The sequence below is a fragment of the Babylonia areolata genome, chromosome 18 (genome assembly GCF_041734735.1).
Source record: "Babylonia areolata isolate BAREFJ2019XMU chromosome 18, ASM4173473v1, whole genome shotgun sequence".
Taxonomy (NCBI): domain Eukaryota; kingdom Metazoa; phylum Mollusca; class Gastropoda; order Neogastropoda; family Buccinidae; genus Babylonia; species Babylonia areolata.
Window position 1 is genome coordinate 46,401,527 of NC_134893.1, and position 22,947 is coordinate 46,424,473.

Genomic DNA, 22,947 nt, shown 5'->3' on the forward strand with positions numbered 1-22,947 from the left:
CCCCCCACCCCCCGCCCCCTGCCCCCGCCCCCCTCAACCCCCCCCCCCCCCCCCCCAGCTGATTAATGTCAATTAAGTAGCAATAAGATATGCCTAATATGCCTTGGATGATAATACACTCATTAGATACACACACACGCATACATACATATTCGACAGTACGCACACACACACACACACATGCGCGCGCACGCACGTAAACACACATGTGCGCACGCGCGCATGTACACACATAATAACCACACACCCACACGTAACAGACACGTGCGCACTTTGCAAATACTTACCAGAAGATGGGAACTCAGAAGCGGGGAAAATGTCACGAAGTGTGAACACAAAACAACCTTTAGTGTTTGCCGCGTCTGGACAGTGATATAAATCCGATTATAGAGAAAGTTCGAAAATAGTCTTAATCTTTAAACCCCCACACCCGCCCTCCCTCTCTCTTTCTGTGTATGTAATATGACCCGTGGATGACTTTTTGTTTTATCATATATATGTTTTTTGTTTTGTTTTGTTTTGTGTTTTTGCTTGTTTATTGGTGGTTGTTTTGTTTCTTTCTGTTTGTTTTGTTTCTGCCCAGAGGGCTGGATGTAAAAAAAAAAAAATAGTAATCCTTATTCCACTACCCTCTTGAAGATGAAATATTCGTTTAGTAAAGTTTCGTTTCGTTTTTCTCTCTCTTCAAATATATAAAGACGCACACATACACACGCAAGCATGCATGTGGTCTGACCAGTCGTGGAAATTTTGACCTCTCTGGCATCATAATGGTTTCCGAGGAGCAATGAGCGTAACGATCGATTATTTAATTAGTCATTCACTATTTGCAAAATGTGTTTCTTTTTTTCTTTTCCTTAAAACAGTGTATTTTGTCGTCTGACCTCATTCCGGTTTTTTATTTCATCAGTCGTGGACAGCTTTGGAAAGTCAAAAAGGGTTGTGGGTTTTCTCTCGCCGAGCTTGTGAACGCCACTACGTTTAAGTGTATGTGTCACTTGATTATTTAGCGTGGGCTGTATGGATCACTGCTGATGCCGAGATAAACTTATCTATCCTTCATGTGCTGACTGGAACGAACACAACTGTGTTGATGCAAGGAATGTGAGTTGCTTTAGTTCGCTGTTTTCGAAAGACTCCAATTTTTTCGTTGCCACCCCTCTGCACAAGATTCAGCGCTATATAATAATAATAATAATAATAATAATAACCTTCCATTGTTTTCCACTCTCCACATCTCTCCGTTCCAAGGAGGAAGTCCTTGCCTTTTATCAATCGCTGTTTTTACTTCTTTTATTTATTGTGTTTTGTTTCGTTTTAAACACCCACCGCATTGTGACAAGTCATCTGCATTAATCTAAATAAACACACAGAAGAAGTATGAAAACAAGCCCCCCCCCCCTCCCCATCCCCGCCCCCCCTCCATACCGCTTTCCCATAAACTTTCTCCGTCCAACCGACACACCACCAGAAAGTTGGAAAAAAAACGACCAACCCCCCCCCCCCCCAACCCTCCCCCGAAAAAAAAACCCATGTGATTGAAAACCTCACTCCACCAACCCCAATCATTACCGACTTCAAAACCATATGGTTGTTAAAAAAAAAAAAAAAAGAAAAAAAAGAAGAAGAAGTTAAAAAAAAAAAAAAAAAGGAGAAGAAGAAGCTAAAAAAAAAAGAAAAAAGAAAAAAAAAAGCCACACACACGAAAGGGATCATCTAATTGACTAACGTGCTTCCCAACCACTATGGCGCAAGAAACCATCCGCCCATTAGCGGTATACGATAGGTTGTTCCCCTTATCGTTATTTCATTAGACGGCGGCAAAACAGGGAGGATGGACGGACCCGCCGTGTGGTTCACGTTCCGACTTTTGGATCGCAGTTAACGCTGCTTTGTCACGCACTAAAGCCGGTGCAATGTTTGAACTATACCTCCCACATCAAAAGAACTGTTATAATTTATTATAATAGAGATGTTTTCATTCCCGTTTTTGATTTCATCCTTCGTAGGCGAATTCGGAAAGTCAAAAGGGTTGTGATTTATCTCTCACACTGTACAAGACAAAATTAGACATACAATAAATCGTTCAAGCAACAACAAAAGAAACCCCTTTTTTTCTCCCATAAAAAATCAAACACTAATTCACCCTCCCACTGTTCCCCCACCAAAAACAACAACAACAACAACAAATTTGCTTTACATAGAATGACAGGTTCAACATGAAACGTTCATTCTGCAAAAGGGGGTATGTGGGTAATTCGTGTTGTATATGAGCAAGTTATTTATTTATCTATCTGTCTACCTATCTATATACAATACAATACAATAAAGTACAATACATCTTTATTAATACGATTGGAAATTCCATTGCAGTTAAAGGCTTGTCACTTTCACCAGTCAGTCTCTCAGCCAAAAATCGAGTCTAACATCTATCTACAATACAGTACAATACAATACAGTACAATACATCTTTATTAATCCGATTGGAAATTCCATTGCAGTTAAAGGCTCGTCACTTACACCAGTCAGTCTCTCAGCCAAAAGTCGAGTCTAACATCTATCTACAATACAATACAATACAATACAATACAATACATCGTTATCAATCTGATTGGAAATTACATGTGCATTCAAACGCTCGTCACTCATACCAATCAGTTTCTCAGCCAAAAGTCGAATCTAACATCTGTCTATCTATCTGTCTATCTATCTATCTATCTATCTATCTATCTATCTATCTATATTATCACTTTTCCCATGAACAGAGCAGGGGGCAGCAATGGCGGTGGACGGGTGTGACGAACTGACCAGGAAGTCCGGTCAGTCCTGTTGGAGTGGTTCGTGGTCAAGACCTGGAGGTGGGGGTCGGGGGAAGGGGAGAGGGGAGAACGGAGGGTGGGGAAGAGGGGGGGGGGAGTTCTTTGGAGGACAGAGAGTTGTCTGCGGCCACTACACCGGGTGGAGTTTAACTCTCTCCATACGAACGGCGAAAGAGACGACGTTAACAGCGTTTCACCCCAATTACCATCATCAAATATTGCAAGCGGAAGGCTCCTATACTGAAGACGTGAATGTTGACAAAGAATACCACAATTCTGACGACGGAAGCTAAAGGTTGGGTCATTGAGACACCCACTGGACATCCGAGGGGTCTGTGTAGAGGAGAAGAGAGGACTGGCCGTACTGAGTGAGTTAAGGACCTGATCATTGACACTCCTTAGGGTCAAGCTGTCCAGAGCTGCAGTCTTCGGACCGCAGCCCGAAGGTGATAATTACATAGGGGGAGGGTCAGTAAGTTTGTACGTGCCACTGCTGATACTTCTAGTTAACCCCCTAGCTTCTTCTTCTTCTTCTTCTTCTTCTTCTTCTTCTTCTATTCCCCCTTCCTGGTTCCGCCGTTCTCTCTCAGGAGGGATAATTTGTGGCCAGAGGTGAGGGGGATGGATGGGTGGGTGGGTGGGTGTTTGGTTTCTTTCTTTCTGTCTGTCTGTCTTTCTTTCTTTGTTGCTTAGAGCCCAGCACAGCACACCAGGGTGGAGGGTGCTTAGTTCAGAGACATTCTTTTTCTGCTGAACAACGATTGGAGCATCACACACACACACACACACACACACACATATATATATATATATATCGCACACACACACACACACACACACACACACACACACACACACACACACACACACACACATATATATATATATATATCGCACACACACACACACACACACACACACACACACACACACACACACACACACACACTCATACGCACACACGCACGTATAAATTTATAATGTCTAAACATATATATTATAGTAAAAAATTTCTTTAATGAATTTTTTTTTTTTTACCAGAGCTCATTGTTGGAGTGGCAATAATTTAAATGTAAGAAGACCCGTATTGCACAGTATGGATATGGCACACTGTATTATCGATAATTATAGTACAGGAAGGCCACTTGCAAGCAGGTGTGAAAGAAATCAACAAATGTCGAAGAACAAAACCAGAAAAGCATGATTCATAAGTTAGTAAATGATAGAGAGAGGCAGCTCACAAGAGGGGGTGTTGGAGAGAGAGACAGAGAGCGAGAGAGAGAGAGACAGACAGACAGACAGACAGACAGACAGACAGACCAATGGGGATGAGAATCAGACAGGCAGGCCGAAAGAGAGACAGAGAGCGAGAGAGAGACAGACAGACAGACAGACAGATAGGTTGATAGTTCTAGACCCCCCCTACCCCCCCGCAAGTTAAAAACCCGTTACGGGGGCACTAAAGATGTGAGTTATCTTTTACTCATTCCATCTCACGAAGGAGTCCTCTCTTTCCGCCATCCCAACTACAACGACGCAGGTCAAAGTCATTAAGGGTCTTCCTACACACCCCGCCGCGTCCCGACGTTTCCCCCTCGCGTGCCGCGCCGTACTTTGCTGGCCAGATACCCCCCCAGCCAGCAAGTTCTCGTGTCTGGACAGCACCGAGTGTCACAGGACAGTGCGCGGAAATCAGTCGGTACTTTGGACAGGGAGGACAGGAAAACCGAGTCTTTAGAGAAATGTCTCTCACTTCCTTGAACGTCTGTTTGCTGTGTCTTTAGGGAGGGTGGGATGTGAGGGAGTTAGGGGTAAGGGGGATGGAGGGTTTTTGCCTTTGTGCTTAACGGAGAAAGTGTGCCGGGGGTGGGGAAAGAAAGTTCTGTTTTATTTCACCAGTTCAATGAAGCGCTGGTTCTGTGTCGCCGATCAAAGACGCGCGCTCGTCCATTAGGGACAGTGGCGAGCTTTGAAACCTCTTGTTGTTCTGTGAGGTTGCGGAGTGCGGCGTCTGTTAAGCAGGTCATTCACCTGGTTGACTGGTTTATTTATGTCTCATGCCTCCACGCCTATCTCTAGATTGTTTTTGTTATATATTCTGTCTCCATGCCTATCTCTAGATTGTTTGTTTCTGTTATATCTTCTGTCTCCATGCCTATCTCTAGATTGTTTTTGTTATATCTTCTGTCTCCATGCCTATCTCTAGATTGTTTTTGTTATATTTTCTGTCTCCATGCCTATCTCTAGATTGTTTTTGTTATATCTTCTGTCTCCATGCCTATCTGTAGATTGTTTGTTTTTGTTATATCTTCTGTCTCCATACCTATCTCTAGATTGTTTTTTGTTACATCTTCTGTCTCCATGCCTATCTCTAGATTTATTTTTTTTATTGTATCTTCTGTCTCCATGCCTATCTCTAGGTTGTTTTTATTTTTATTGTATCTTCTGTCTCCATGCCTATCTCTAGATTGTTTGTTTTTGTTATATCTTCTGTCTCCATGTCTATATTCAGATTGTTTTTGTTATATCTTCTGTCTCCATGCCCATCTCTAGATTGTTTGTTTCTGTTATATCTTCTGTCTCCATGCCTATATTCAGATTGTTTTTGTTATATCTTCTGTCTCCATACCTATCTCTAGATTGTTTTTGTTATATCTTCTGTCTCCATACCTATCTCTAGATTGTTTGTTTTTATTATATCTTCTGTCTCCATACCTATCTCTAGATTGTTTTTGTTATATCTTCTGTCTCCATGCCTATCTCTAGATTGTTTGTTTTTATTATATCTTCTGTCTCCATGCCTATCTCTAGATTGTTTTTGTTATATCTTCTGTCTCCATGCCTATCTCTAGATTGTTTTTGTTATATCTTCTGTCAACATGCCTATCTCTAGATTGTTTGTTTTTATTATATCTTCTGTCTCCATGCCTATCTCTAGATTGTTTGTTTTTATTATATCTTCTGTCTCCATGCCTATCTCTAGATTGTTTTTGTTATATCTTCTGTCTCCATGCCTATCTCTAGATTGTTTTTGTTATATCTTCTGTCTCCATGCCTATCTCTAGATTGTTTGTTTCTGTTATATCTTCTGTCTCCATGCCTATCTCTAGATTGTTTGTTTCTGTTATATCTTCTGTCTCCATGCCTATCTCTAGATTGTTTCTGTTATATCTTCTGTCTCCATGCCTATCTCTAGATTGTTTTTGTTATATCTTCTGTCTCCATGCCTATCTCTAGATTGTTTTTGTTATATCTTCTGTCTCCATGCCTATCTCTAGATTGTTTTTATTATATCTTCTGTCTCCATGCCTATCTCTAGATTGTTTTTATTATATCTTCTGTCTCCACGCCTATCTCTAGATTGTTTTTATTATATCTTCTGTCTCCACGCCTATCTCTAGATTGTTTTTGTTATATCTTCTGTCTCCATGCCTGTCTCTAGATTGTTTGTTTTTATTATATCTTCTGTCAACATGCCTATCTCTAGATTGTTTTTGTTATATCTTCTGTCTCAAGATTATTTGTTTTTGTTATATCTTCTGTCTCCATGCCTATCTCTAGATTGTTTTTGTTATATCTTCTGTCTCCATGCCTATCTCTAGATTGTTTTTATTATATCTTCTGTCTCCATGCCTATCTCTAGATTGTTTTTGTTATATCTTCTGTCTCCATGCCTGTCTCTAGATTGTTTGTTTTTATTATATCTTCTGTCAACATGCCTATCTCTAGATTGTTTCTGTTATATCTTCTGTCAACATGCCTATCTCTAGATTGTTTTTGTTATATCTTCTGTCTCAAGATTATTTGTTTTTGTTATATCTTCTGTCTCCATGCCTATCTCTAGATTGTTTTTGTTATATCTTCTGTCTCCATGCCTATCTCTAGATTGTTTTTGTTATATCTTCTGTCTCCATGCCTATCTCTAGATTGTTTTTGTTATATCTTCTGTCTCCATGCCTATCTCTAGATTGTTTGTTTCTGTTATATCTTCTGTCTCCATGCCTATCTCTAGATTGTTTTTGTTATATCTTCTGTCTCCATGCCTATCTCTAGATTGTTTTTGTTATATCTTCTGTCTCCATGCCTATCTCTAGATTGTTTGTTTTTGTCGTGTCGTCAGCGTGTGCTGTGAACTGCATGAGTTTAATCAACAACATCCCCATCCCTACTTCCTCACCTACGTCACGGAGCAACATGATTTTTCACATTATTCTTCAGTCACAACATAACATGATACTTCAGTGTGGAATCCAGGTCACTCTAGTATTGTTCTCCCCACAACTACCGTTGTTGTTTTCTGTTGTTGTTGTTGTTTGTTTGTTTGTTCCCTGCATAAATGTGTTTCATTCATCTTTTCACTATCCAAAAGCGGATTTTTCTACTGTTTATGTTGTTGCCACGGACAACAACTCTCTACTTACCGTGGTTTCTTTTAAAACTTCAATACGTGGTGGTTTATTATCGTCTTATTTGAAAGACTGTAAGTCAGACCATCGCCGCTCACGTTCCAGCAAATAGAAGGAGGAGAAGAGAGAAAAAAAGAACTACAACCCAGGCCTTGACGTGACTCCCGTCTTCCTGGTCAGACCCTCTATCACCAGGGCCATCACATCACACAGAATCCTGACAGTAACATCCACAGCCTCCATCACCAGGGCCATCACATCACACAGCATGCTGACAGTAACACCCACAGCCTCCATCACCAGGGCCATCACATCACACAGCACCTGACAATAACATCCACAGCCTCCATCACCAGGGCCATCACATCACACAGCATCTCGACAGTAACATCCACAGCCTCCATCACCAGGGCCATCACATCATACAGCATCCTGACAGTAACACCCACACCCTCCATCACCAGGGCCATCACATCACACAGCATCCTGACAGTAACATCCACAGCCTCCATCACCAGGGCCATCACATCACACAGCATCCCGACAGTAACATCCACAGCCTCCATCACCAGAGCCATCAGATCACACAGCACCTGACAGTAACACCCACAGCCTCCATCACCAGGGCCATCACATCACACAGCATCCTGACAGTAACATCCACAGCCTCCATCACCAGGGCCATCACATCACACATCATCCTGACTGTAACATCCACAGCCTCCATCACCAGGGCCATCACATCACACAGCATCCTGACAGTAACACCCACAGCCTCCATCACCAGGGCCATCACATCACACATCATCCTGACTGTAACATCCACAGCCTCCATCACCAGGGCCATCACATCACACAGCATCCTGACTAACATCCACAGCCTCCATCACCAGGGCCATCACATCACACATCATCCTGACAGTAACATCCACAGCCTCCATCACCAGGGCCATCACATCACACAGCATCCTGACAGTAACACCCACAGCCTCCATCACCAGGGCCATCACATCACACAGCATCCTGACAGTAACATCCACAGCCTCCATCACCAGGGCCATCACATCACACAGCATCCTGACAGTAACACCCACAGCCTCCATCACCACGGCCATCACATCACACAGCATCCTGACAGTAACATCCACAGCCTCCATCACCAGGGCCATCACATCACACAGCATCCTGACAGTAACACCCACAGCCTCCATCACCAGGGCCATCACATCACACAGCATCCTGACAGTAACATCCACAGCCTCCATCACCAGGGCCATCACATCACACATCATCCTGACAGTAACACCCACAGCCTCCATCACCAGGGCCATCACATCACACAGCACCTGACAGTAACACCCATAGCCTCCATCACCAGGGCCATCACATCACACAGCATCCTGACTGTAACATCCACAGCCTCCATCACCAGGGCCATCACATCACACAGCATCCTGACAGTAACACCCACAGCCTCCATCACCAGGGCCATCACATCACACATCATCCTGACAGTAACACCCACAGCCTCCATCACCAGGGCCATCACATCACACAGCATCCTGACAGTAACATCCACAGCCTCCATCACCAGGGCCATCACATCACACATCATCCTGACAGTAACACCCACAGCCTCCATCACCAGGGCCTTCACATCACACAGCATCCTGACAGTAACACCCACAGCCTCCATCACCAGGGCCTTCACATCACACAGCACCTGACAGTAACACCCACAGCCTCCATCACCAGGGCCATCACATCATACAGCATCCTGACAGTAACATCCACAGCCTCCATCACCAGGGCCTTCACATCACACAGCACCTGACAGTAACACCCACAGCCTCCATCACCAGGGCCATCACATCACACAGCATCCTGACAGTAACATCCACAGCCTCCATCACCAGGGCCATCACATCACACAGCATCCTGACAGTAACATCCACAGCCTCCATCACCAGGGCCATCACATCACACAGCATCCTGACAGTAACATCCACAGCCTCCATCACCAGGGCCATCAGATCACACAGCATGCTGACAGTAACATCCACAGCCTCCATCACCAGGGCCATCAGATCACACAGCATGCTGACAGTAACACCCACAGCCTCCATCACCAGGGCCATCACATCACACAACATCCTGACAGTAACATCCACAGCCTCCATCACCAGGGCCATCACATCATACAGCATCCTGACAGTAACATCCACAGCCTCCATCACCAGGGCCATCACATCACACAACATCCTGACAGTAACATCCACAGCCTCCATCACCAGGGCCATCACATCATACAGCATCCTGACAGTAACACCCACAGCCTCCATCACCAGGGCCATCACATCATACAGCATCCTGACAGTAACATCCACAGCCTCCATCACCAGAGCCATCACATCACACAGCGTCCCGACAGTAACATCCACAGCCTCCATCACCAGGGCCATCACATCACACATCATCCTGACAGTAACACCCACAGCCTCCATCACCAGGGCCATCACATCACACAACATCCTGACAGTAACATCCACAGCCTCCATCACCAGGGCCATCACATCATACAGCATCCTGACAGTAACACCCACAGCCTCCATCACCAGGGCCATCACATCATACAGCATCCTGACAGTAACATCCACAGCCTCCATCACCAGAGCCATCACATCACACAGCGTCCCGACAGTAACATCCACAGCCTCCATCACCAGGGCCATCACATCACACATCATCCTGACAGTAACACCCACAGCCTCCATCACCAGGGCCATCACATCACACAGCACCTGACAATAACATCCACAGCCTCCATCACCAGGGCCATCACATCACACAGCATCCTGACAGTAACATCCACAGCCTCCATCACCAGGGCCATCACATCACACAGCATCCTGACAGTAACATCCACAGCCTCCATCACCAGGGCCATCACATCACACAGCATCCTGACAGTAACATCCACAGCCTCCATCACCAGAGCCATCACATCACACAGCGTCCCGACAGTAACATCCACAGCCTCCATCACCAGGGCCATCACATCACACATCATCCTGACAGTAACACCCACAGCCTCCATCACCAGGGCCATCACATCACACAGCACCTGACAATAACATCCACAGCCTCCATCACCAGGGCCATCACATCACACAGCATCCTGACAGTAACATCCACAGCCTCCATCACCAGGGCCATCACATCACACAGCATCCTGACAGTAACATCCACAGCCTCCATCACCAGGGCCATCACATCACACAGCATCCTGACAGTAACATCCACAGCCTCCATCACCAGGGCCATCACATCACACAGCGTCCCGACAGTAACATCCACAGCCTCCATCACCAGGGCCATCACATCACACAGCGTCCCGACAGTAACATCCACAGCCTCCATCACCAGGGCCATCACATCACACAGCACCTGACAGTAACATCCACAGCCTCCATCACCAGGGCCTTCACATCACACAGCACCTGACAGTAACACCCACAGCCTCCATCACCAGGGCCATCACATCACACAGCGTCCCGACAGTAACATCCACAGCCTCCATCACCAGGGCCATCACATCACACAGCGTCCCGACAGTAACATCCACAGCCTCCATCACCAGGGCCATCACATCACACAGCACCTGACAATAACATCCACAGCCTCCATCACCAGGGCCATCACATCACACATCATCACGACAGTAACATCCACAGCCTCCACCACCAGGGCCATCACATCACACATCATCACGACAGTAACATCCACAGCCTCCATCACCAGGGCCATCACATCACACAGCACCTGACAGTAACATCCACAGCCTCCATCACCAGGGCCATCAGATCACACAGTATACTGACAGTAACACCCACAGCCTCCATCACCAGGGCCATCAGATCACACAGTATACTGACAGTAACACCCACAGCCTCCATCACCAGGGCCATCAGATCACACAGTATACTGACAGTAACATCCACAGCCTCCATCACCAGGGCCATCACATCACACAGCATGCTGACAGTAACATCCACAGCCTCCATCACCAGGGCCATCACATCACACAGCATGCTGACAGTAACATCCACAGCCTCCATCACCAGGGCCATCAGATCACACAGCATCCTGAGAGTAACATCCACAGCCTCCTCGGCTAGCTACTCACACTGGACACTCAAGAATGTGCAGACACATGTATAATATATAAACAGGAAGAAAATGCGCCCGCACGAACAAACGGAGAGAGAGGGAGAGGGGGAGAGTGAGAGAGAGTGAGTGAAATACAGAGAGAGGGCAGAGAGAAAACAAACGAACCAACGAACGAACGAATCTTTTTTTTATTGAGGGGGAATAAAGGAATAAGAACAAATGGCTTGTTTTCATCCTGCCCTCACGAAAAGGGAAAACATAAAAAAACAACAACAATTGATCAATACAAAAGCATGACATTGCATGAATAAATTTCAATTCTGTCCCACGAAAAAGACGAAAAACATAAGTACATGCACAAATAATACTTAGAACAGAAAGAAAAGAAGAAAGAAGAAGTAAAAGACAAGAAGAAAGAGAGAGAGAGAGAGAGGGAGAGAGAGAGAGAGAGAGAGAGAGAGAGAGAGACAGACAGACAGACAGACAAGAGATAGAGAGAGAGGGGGAGGGTAGGTGGAGAGAGCGCGCGCGCGCGCGCGCGCGCGCGAGAGAGAGAGAGAGAGAGAGAGAGAAGAGATAGAGAGAGAGAGGCAGACAGACAGACAGACAGACAGAGACAGAGACGGGGGCAGGGATCGAAGGGTAGGGGAGGGTGGTGGTGGTGGGGGTAAGACAATTCATTAACGCCTTCCACCACCACCACCACCACCACCACCAACGAAAGCATAAATGATGCAGACGTATAACCAAGATGAATCGCGAACACCCGCACACCATGCGCTTTATTTACCACCAACCACTGACATCTGCTATGCATCCCACAGCAAACAGGTTCACGCACGCTGCCCCTCTGTTCCCCCTTTTGAACTGACGCTTTCAACAGTACTTGCCTTGCCAACGCGGGGACTGCAGGGAACTGAGGCTTTTGTTTGTGTTTTGATCACGCTGATTGTGTAAACTGACTGCATCCAGACTGATAGTTCGGTCCTCAGGGAGTTCATTGCACCGGTCCTCAGGGAGTTCATTGCACCGGTCCTCAGTGAGTTCATTGCACCGGTCCTCAGGGAGTTCATTGCACCGGTCCTCAGGGAGTTCATTGCACCGGTCCTCAGTGAGTTCATTGCACCGGTCCTCAGGGAGTTCATTGCACCATTCCTCAGGGAGTTCATTGCACCATTCCTCAGGGAGTTCACCGGTCCTCAGGGAGTTCATTGCACCATTCCTCAGGGAGTTCACCGGTCCTCAGGGAGTTCACCGGTCCTCAGGGAGTTCATTGCACCGGTCCTCAGGGAGTTCATTGCACCGGTCCTCAGGGAGTTCATTGCACCATTCCTCAGGGAGTTCATCGCACCGGTCCTCAATAAGTTCATTGCTCTTTCCACTGATCCTCAGTGAGTTCATTGCACTGGTTCATTGCACTGGTCCCCAGTGAGTTCATTGCACTGAACACCTGTAGCCAGTATTCGGATCATGCATGACGAGGGGTTGCGCAACAGTCTATGCAGATTGGGATTGACAGTCCCAAGTGCTATGAAAAAAACAACCAACCAAACAAAAACAACACACACACACACACACTCACATAGACATAGACAGACAAACCGACACACAGCTACAGACACAGTCACAGACACATAAAATCACTTTTGGTAATTGTCGTATGACACTGGCGTCCACACACACACACACACACACACACACACACACACACACAGACACACACACACACACACACGCACACACGCACACACACACACACACACAGAGTTCTGTTCAGTTTAGTTCAGTTACTCAAGAAGGCGCCACAGCGTTCGGACAAATCCATATACGCTACACCGCATCTACACCGCATCTGCTAAGCAGATGCCTGACCATCAGCGTGACCCCAACGCGCTTAGTCAGGCCTTGAGGAACACACACACACACACACACACACACACACACACACACAGGGAGGGAGAGAGAGAGAGAGAAACATCTGCGTGCTGCTCCGCGCCCTGTGCCTTGGGCTGGAAATGTTGGATCCTCGACAGGAAGCGAAAGCATTGTGCTTGATTTCCCATCACTCATACAGGTGTTTCGTGAAACCCCAAACCTCCAAGCGTTGTTTTCTGCCTAGAATGAGCAGAAACAACAACTACAACGATTACACCACCACCACCACCACCATCACCACCACCAACAACAGCAAAAGCAAGCCCTTTAACATTCTGGGTAACGTGCAACATCAAAGTGAGAGCTGGATGAACAATGGTTTCTCCATTGCAAAGGGAAGTCATTTACAGCTTAGTCTTGTGAAGGACTGTGACTCTCAAACGAGGAGGCAAGATTGCACCGGCTCTTAGTGCTGCAGCCTTGGGGGCTAGCTGGCCTTTGGGGAACCATCCCAACGCCGACTGTCCTAAAACCGTCTTGGCTGATAGAGTGGGGATGTAACTTGGGCAAGACACTCTCCACAATTATCAAATTCTAGCCCAGATAGTTGGGACAGCAGTTGCTTCCTCTGCTGTTCTCATGGTCATAGTCGAACACGACTGACTATAATACAATGTACTCGTACAAACCACCACTTCACTGCCATGCTGATCAACACAGTCAGTAACAGTTTCGAGAAACAGATTAAGCAGAAAAAAGTAGCTAGTCTGTCATGTCAGGACCCAACCCTCCTTCTCAAAGCCAAAATTTATCTGTAAATACATAAATCGTTTTTAAGCAATTTTTTTTAATTTCCTCATGCAGAGTTTTCAGTAAAGTTTGTGCACATGTCTTTACAGCGTATAGAAAATGCCTCGTTTCATTGCCTTCATTTTGAACCCAGAGTATCAATATATATAGGTAGAACTTTGTTTGTTACACATTAAGATGCTCAGCAATGTGTCATTAATTCTATGCCGATGATAAGGTATACGGCACATCACTTCTTTAAATAATTGCACTGTTTTACCTCGTTTACAAATTTTGATGGGTGTGTTTTCATCTTGACAAAAAAACACCACCACCACCACCACCACCAACAACAAAAAAACAACCAAAAAAAAGTGGAAAAAAAAGAAAGAAAGATAAACAAGAGAGGCAAGGCCTTCAAGACTCACTTGTGATACACTTAAAAAAAATCAAGCTTTTTATGTATTGAGTATAATTTCAAAATGCAATGTTTAAGATGAGAAAGATCAGTTTAAAGCAAATTAAGTCCTCTAGCATTAATTACAGAGTAATTTCCCTTTTTTACTATCTGCACCAAAACGTTTGCAAAATAAATAAAACTTTCATGCTTAGCAAAAGAAGTTCCTGTTTGAACAAAAAATGATAATAATGACTGCTCTTGTTGTTGGGTCAGAATATCAGATCAAAGTGCCAAGTTTAGTGAATACAAAAATATAAATATAACAGTAAATGCAGTTTGCATATAATTAGGCTTCTTTTTTTAAAAATTTTTTGGTGCCCATCCCAGAGGTGCAATATTGTTTTAAACAAGATGACTGGAAAGAACTGAATTTTTCCTATTTTTATGCCAAATTTGGTGTCAACTGACAAAGTATTTGCAGAAAAAATGTCAATGTTAAAGTTTACCACGGACACACAGACACACAGACACACACACACACACACACACACACACACACACACACACACACACACACAGACAACCGAACACCGGGTTAAAACATAGACTCACTTTGTTTACACAAGTGAGTCAAAAAAGTTGGAGTATTAGCAGCCGAGGTGAAAGCTTAACAACGGAATATATTAAACAGACACACCGTGTACCGAACGAGAAGAGTATTTTGTGTTGCCTCACATTTCTGTGATGATTCAGACAAACGGTTGGCTTGAACAGTGCAAACGTAAAATAATATTGATATGTTGGGGGAGTGAGGAGGTGTACACAGTAGCCATCTGTTACCAACAATGAAATATCCGTGAAGTATGACTCTGCGACATACGCGATAGCCAGTCCGTTGTTTACGTGTCAGTGAAACGATAAGTCACAATTCCACTATGAATCAGTGAGGCAACAGAAATACGTCCATAAAAAAAATTGTGAGCGGAACTGAAATCTACGTATATTTTGTTTGAGTCATACAATGTGACGTTCTTCTCTTTCTTTCTTTCTTTCTTTTTCTCTTCACTTTTGAATGAAATTCTACTATTCGTAAGAGACTAGTGTGTACATCCTTGTAGATTACGGCATGTATGTATCATCTGTTTTAACCGTAACCACACAATAAAGTACCAGAACTATTTCTATGAAAGTTAATAGAAGCCAGGAGATTTGCGAAATGAACTGTACTGCATTGTAACCTTGCAAACATTACACACCCACGCGCACGCGCGCGCGCGCGGGCACACACACACACACACATGCACAGGCACACATGTATATATACACACACACACTCACATCAGCTCCCTTCTACCCACAACCCAACACCTCCCTCAATACCCCCCCCACACACACACACACACCACCACCATACAGAATTTTCTCTGTCTGTGGTATTGTCAGAGTTGTTGTCGAGCATTGCTGACAGGTAAAACTACTCAAGGAGGGAAGCGGACACTCAGACACACACACACACACACACACACACACACACACACACACACACACACACACACACACATATACATATTCACACACACACACACACACGCACACACACGCACACACACATACGCACACGCAGACACACACACACTCACACACATGCACTCAGACACGCACGCACACACACACACACTCACACACGCGCACTCAGACACGCACGCACACAAACTCACTCACCCCCCCTCCCCCCCGCCCCCCCCCCCCCCACACACACACACACACTCAGACACTCACACGCACACACACTCAGACAGACAGACAGATAGACAGACACACACACACACACACACATCGCTCCTCCCACATAAATTCACACCTACGCTACCCCCCCCCCCCCACCCCCCGCAATCCCCCATCCCCCTCCCCACCCTTAACTCCCAACCCCGACAACCCCTCCCCTCATCCTCCATCGTTCTTTGCGTCTGTGGGCGTTGTTACAGCTACTAGCAGGTTGACAGGCAGGGGGCCTGCAGTGAAAGAAAGCGACAGTGGTCGTGCGAGCCCACCATTCATTCATTTCGGCGTGGTGTCTGTCTGTCTGTCTGTCTGTCCCCTGCACTTTCCTCTCAGCCTGACGGATGTGTTGGGTTCTGGGTTCAACACCTGGCGTGCCATGGCGGCCGGAAAACAGTTCACACACACACACACACACACGCACGCGCGCGCGCGCACACATACATACACACACACCAACACCACTCATCCCCCACCCACCACCACCAACCCCACATGCACACACACACACACACACACGCACACACATGCACACACACGCGCACAAACACATAAACGCACACACATGCACACACACACACACACATGCACACACACATGCACACACACATGAACACACACACACACACACAAAAAATAAACACATGCACACATACACACACATGCACCTATAGACACACACATACGCACCCACCAACATCCCCCCGCCCCCACTCCCTCCCCCACACAAACAAACACACACAAACATGCACACACACACGTACACACGCACACACAAACACATGCGCACACACATATGCACACACACGCACACACACACACACACACACACACACACACACACACACAATCTTGCGCGCGCTCTGGATAACTGCACACGTGTGCACTTTTTATCTTTCATCTTTTCATTTGGTGGGCATGCTGGATTGAGGGTCATCAGGTGAAGGCAAACACTGTGACAGACAGTTTGATTCTGTTGTAATGTGGATGTCAGTCAACACAGCCAGACAGACTGGCATTCACTTGTTCAGATCACGATCCAAAACGTCAGCACTCGTACAATATCACAAACACAGACAGACAGACAGACAGACACAGACACACGCACGCGCGCGTGCGCGCACACTCATTCTCTCGTACCTATATCACAAACACAGACAGACAGACACACGCACGCGCGCACACTCATTCTCTCTGTCTCTGTCTCTGTTTGGGTACGTGGATGTGTTTTTGGTTTTTCTCTGAGTGTGCTGACTGATATCCACATTGTAACAGAACCAAACTGCACGTGTTTGTCGTCACCTGACTGTCCTGAATCTAGCATCTACACAAACTGAAAAGAAGTGATATAGAAGAAGAAGAAGAAGAAGAAGAAGACGCACAGACAGGCAATATGTCAGAAGCCAAAAACAAAACGAAAGGAAAACTCTGTTGCATTGTTCCATATATTTCTGCTGGTAGATTAACCCCTTGAGGAAAATTGAAAAGGACAAAATATGTAAAAAAAAAAAAAAAGAAAGAAAAAAAAGAGAAAAACAAGAAGAAAAAAATAAATAAAAAGAAATATACATATAAGAGCTGTAAAACAACATGTGCTTGTTTATTTGTTTATCATTCTCCTAAATTCTTAAAACTTTGGGGTAGGGTGTTTTTTTTTCCTTTGTTTTTTGTTGTTGTTTTTTTGGAGGGGGGTTGGGTGGGTGGGGGGTGGAAGGGGGGTAGGGGTGGAGGGTCAGTAAAGCAATGTGCATTCTTCCAAGCGAAACTTGGCGAGGCATGCCACTTTTGGGGAATGTCCTGTTTTAGCGTCCTGAATTATCGCACCTATTGGTGACATTTTCATAGTTTGTAGGACCAAAACGTATATATATATATAAAAAAAAAAAAACCAAGTTGGTGGCACGTTAATTAGTGACTAAATCCGCATCAAAACTAAGTAAAGAAACAAACAAAAACAAAACAAAAATATAACGTACAAAATAAGTGGCGAAAGCATCTACTACTGAATGGTAATATCACTTCTGCACAAACATTGCCGGTAAAATAGGTTCCTGAATTTAGGATCCCAGCATAGGACTTTACCCCATTTTTGTCCCCTCATAGTATGCATGCAGAGGGTGAGTAACTATTGTCGATGAAAAGATTTGTCCTAATAATAAAAAAAAAAAAATCCAAAAAACACACAGAACAGATCCACCCCTCCACCCCCCACAACCCAACCCAAACAACAACAACAACAACAGCAACAACAAACAGAACAAATACAAAGAACAGCAACAAAACAAGAAAAGACAGCATACCACTTACCATGGAATGAGCCACTATGTTCCAGTTCCAGTTCCAGGCACCACTTTGTGTTTATTTCTCCAAGAGTAAAAGAAAACAAACAAACAGGTGCCCGCACACACGTCAAGTTCCACAGCCTGTGGTGGCTGGTCAGTTCAGGTTAATTAATTAATAACGAAAGGCGTGAACTTCCGCATCTGAGGGTATCCATCCACGTGATAGCCACCCTGCAACAATACAATATGGTCGCACTGTAGTGACAAAAGAACACAGCAACAACAACGATCGACTATGATGAGGACAATATCATCATCAACAACAACAACAACAACTGCAGGGAAGAGAAGAAGAAGAAAACGGTTTTTTTTTTAATTTTTATTTTTTATTTTTTTTTGGATGGGACGGTTGGCCTTAGCCGCTTTGTTTCGTCGGTCAAGTTCTATTCGACTGTCCGACTGTCCTGCTGTACTTGTGCCCTTGCCTTGTTACTTCCCTTTCTCTATCTTTCTCTATTGACTTCTCTCTCCACCACACGTTTATCATTTATTTTGTTCACTTTATCTATACATATCTTAGCTTAGTTTTGTTGAAACTCATGTAAGATCACGTATAAACTTCTAACTATGATGACATCCGTCACATATTCAGTATGTATATGTATCTGGACAGGACTTCAAACAAGATTTTCTTTTTCTCCTGTTCATCTATATCTGTGTTTTGTTGTGACATGTTTCAAATGAAATACTGTTTAAAAACTAAAGAAGGAGCAGAAGAAGAAGGAAACGTGTAACAATATTCAAAGTACTGTCCACCATGTCACCCCTCTCCAGGCAGCTAGGAACCCCCGCCCCCTCCCCTCTCTGGAACGCTAGGCGGACCCCCCCCCCCCAACTCCCCCCCCCCTCCCACCAGGCGCCGTTACCGAGGTTCGAACCCGGGACCCTCAGATTGAAAGTCCAACGCTTTAACCACTCGGCTATTGCGCCCGTCGGTACAGACTCCAAGACTCCCCCCCCCCCAACCCCCCAATCTTCAGTACCACTCCATTCTCTTCCAGTCTGTCGCCTCTTCCCTCCCTTCTGTACCCCCTCCCCTCCCTTCTGTACCCACCCCCACCATCCCTTTCCCTAAACGCCAGCCTCCCTCCTGAAATTCACCCCACCCCTACCCATCCAACCACCTCCCAAAGCCCTCTGTCTCCTCCCCTTCCGTCTGAAGACCTTGCGGGGGTCCTTAGACAGGGGGTGGGGGTTGGGGTTGTGGGTGAGGGGTTGGGGGTGGGAGTGTGTGGGGCAGCATCAGGGCTATGTGATGGATCCCTCTTCACAACCAATGCTCAGCTTTCAAGAGGCTGGATGGAGCCGCCCCTTCTGTCTGCTATTGGTACCTGGCACTACACTGTTGCTCCTGATGCTGTTGCTGCCGTTGCTAATGTCACCTCACACATACATGTATATTCAAACGAGAATATACAACAACTACTACTACTGCTATTTATATAGCGCTGAATATTGTGCAGAGACAAATCAAAGCGCTTTCGCACCAGCCAATCACACGCATGCATAACTCACTGAAGAAACTGAAGACAAGGAAGAGGCAGGGAAGAGAGGCTATACTGGGAATGAATTCTTGAATTGTGTGCTCATGTACCTGTGTATGATTTTTTTTGCAGACTTGAACATTGTTATCTCTGTACAAGTTAGTGTATTATTTATATAAAATGTTTTATTTCATTTCTAGTTTCATTAGTTGGTTCAAATCTTATTTCCAGTGTGAATATGTTTTGAAAGAATTGATTGCATGAGTGAGTTTGTTAAAAGGACTGATTGATTGTTCATTGTCTTACTTAATATTTTCTTTTTTTCTTTATTCTCTCTCTCTCTCTCTCTCTCTCTCTCTCTTTTGTTTTTTGTTTTTGTTTTGTTTTTTTGGCGCATCAGCTGCTCTTTGTATTTTTTTTCTGTAATGGCATCATTGTATGTGTCTTTTAGATCCATGCGCCCCTGTGGGATTTTTTCTGGAAATAAAGTTTTCACTGTTTCTCTTTCACTGTTATTCGTTCGTCGTTCGTTCGTTCGTTCGTTCCTTCCCTCTTCCGTGTGGTTTGTCTGCCTCCCATTTAGTTGTTGCCACCACCACCACCACCCCACCACCACCACCACCACCGATCACGTCTGCTGAAACACTGAGTGGATGAGTTTCCCCCCCCCCCTCACCCACCCCCCATTCCCCCCACCCCCCACCCCCCTTTGTCAAGGTTTTCTTCTTCGTCTGCATTATATGGTTTTGTGTCCGGGTAAGATTATGTCATATATGATATGACAGCGGTTGCTAATTTTGTATTGTCTCTGCTGACGACTTACGTTGGGCTTGTTTATCTCCCCACCCCACCCCCCTTTTTTTTAACCAACTTCCCGTCTTCCTTTTGCCTTGTGTGTGTGTGTGTGTGTGTGTGTGTGTGTGTGTGTGTGTGTGTGTGTGTGTGTGTGTGTGTGTTTGTGTGTGTGTGTGTGTGTGTATGTGCGTGCGTGCGTGCGTGCGTGCGTGTGTGTGTGTGTGTGCGCGCACGCCCGCGTGAAGGATATATATGGTTACTACTGGTGATATTATTCTGTTCTGTTTTCTACCACCCATATATGATCATTTAGAAATGCCAGCGCTAAGACTGAAGCTTACCAAGTACATATCTATATATCATGCTATATTTAGATACATACGCAGACAGAGACAACAGAAACGAGGCTATTCATTTACAATGAGACTCTCTCTAAATTACAAATTAATGAAACATCCTTTCACAGAGCACCTTTTCTTGTCATCATGCTACGCCTCCACAATATCGATCTCTGACAAACGAGGTTGAAATCTCTTGTTGGGGCTTATTTTCTGCTGTCCTACAGAATAAGTGAAAACAAAAAGAAAGGATGATCCTGTTTCCATCAAGCTCCTTTCAAACCAGGATCCAGTCTTGTTTTTCCCACTGAAGTGTTTGGGGGATTGGGGGATCACTGACTGTCAATGTGAGACGAGGGCGAGGTATTTCATAGGGAATACGATCGGCTTTTTTTTGTCTGATCAAGGTGGGGTGGGTGGGGGTAGGGGGGAGGGGTGTGGAGGGGCGAGGTAGGGCGAGCAAGATATATAATGCATGAGTTCGCTTGGTGTTAAGGAGGAAGATTCTCAGAGATAAGCCGCCTGTGGCATTAGCAGCATCAGCAGCAGCAGCATAGAAGCCGTAAAACAACCTGACTGTCAAGTCAGTCCCCAGAATTTCTTTTTTCGTTCGTGGGCTGCAACTCCCACGATCATTCGCACCTACACGAGTGGGCTTTTACGTGTATGACCGTTTTTTTGTAAATTAAGAAAAAAAAAAAAATTTTTTTTTTACCCCGCCATGTAGGCAGCCATACTCCATGGGTATGTTATTGTTTCCATAACCCACCGAACGCTGACATGGATTACGGGATCTTTAACGCGCGTATTTAATCTTCTGCTTGCGTATACACACGAAGAAGGTTCAGGCACAAACAGGTCTGCACAAAATCGTGTTGACCTGGGAGATCGGAAAAAAAAAAAAAAATCTCCACCCTTTACCCACCAGGCGTCGCGGTTACCGAGATTGGAACCCAGGACCCTCAGATTGAAAGTCCAACGCTTAAACTACTCGGCTATTGCGCCCGTCAGTCCCCAGAACAAAGCAACATGATTAGAAATCTGTCCTCTCTGAGATCTGATTACCCCGCTGTCTGTGGAGGTGGCCGGGGGTTGTGGCAAGTATAAACAGTATACCCACAGTCTGGAAACTATAACATCATGCTGGAATTATATATATATATATATAATCTTTTCTATCGGTCTCTTTCTTTGTCTGGCTTCTCCTTTTTCTTTCTCTAGTTTGTTCTTTTCGGATTGTCTGCATCGCTGGTCTATCCACCTAGATACCCTTTTTTTTCCTGCCCCTAGAAAGCTTTTAACATGTTTGGTCTTTTTTCTGGACTTCTTGAATGAATGAATGAGCATTCACTGTTCCTATGCTGCATTCATTTTTGCGCTAATAAAGTTTTTATATACACTATATATATATATATATACATATATATATATATATTTCTATTTGTACTTCTCTTTTTATCACAACAGATTTCCCTGTGTGAAATTCGGGCTGCTCTCCCCAGGGAGAGCGCGTCGCTACACTACAGCGCCACCCATTTTTTTTTGTATTTTTTCCTGCGTGCAGTTTCATTTGTTTTTCCTACCAAAGTGGATTTTTCTACAGAATTTTGCCAGGAACAACCCTTTTGTTGCCGTGGGTTCTTTTACGAGCGTTAAGTGCATGCTGCACACGGGACCTCGGTTTATCGTCTCATCCGAATGACTAGCGTCCAGACCACCACTCAAGGTCTACTGGAGGGGGAGAAAATAT

General features: G+C 45.1%; 1 protein-coding gene across 2 annotated transcripts in view; it reads right to left on the reverse strand.

Annotated features, from left to right (window-relative positions):
* Nucleotides 1-22,947, reverse strand: part of LOC143292024 (FMRFamide receptor-like) — a 314,330-nt gene that overhangs the window by 58,490 nt on the left and 232,893 nt on the right. For both annotated transcript variants that reach the window (XM_076602189.1, XM_076602190.1), the window contains one exon: nucleotides 18,546-18,751. The gene's annotated coding sequence lies outside the window, so the exon portion shown is untranslated. The remainder of the gene's footprint in view (nucleotides 1-18,545; nucleotides 18,752-22,947) is intronic.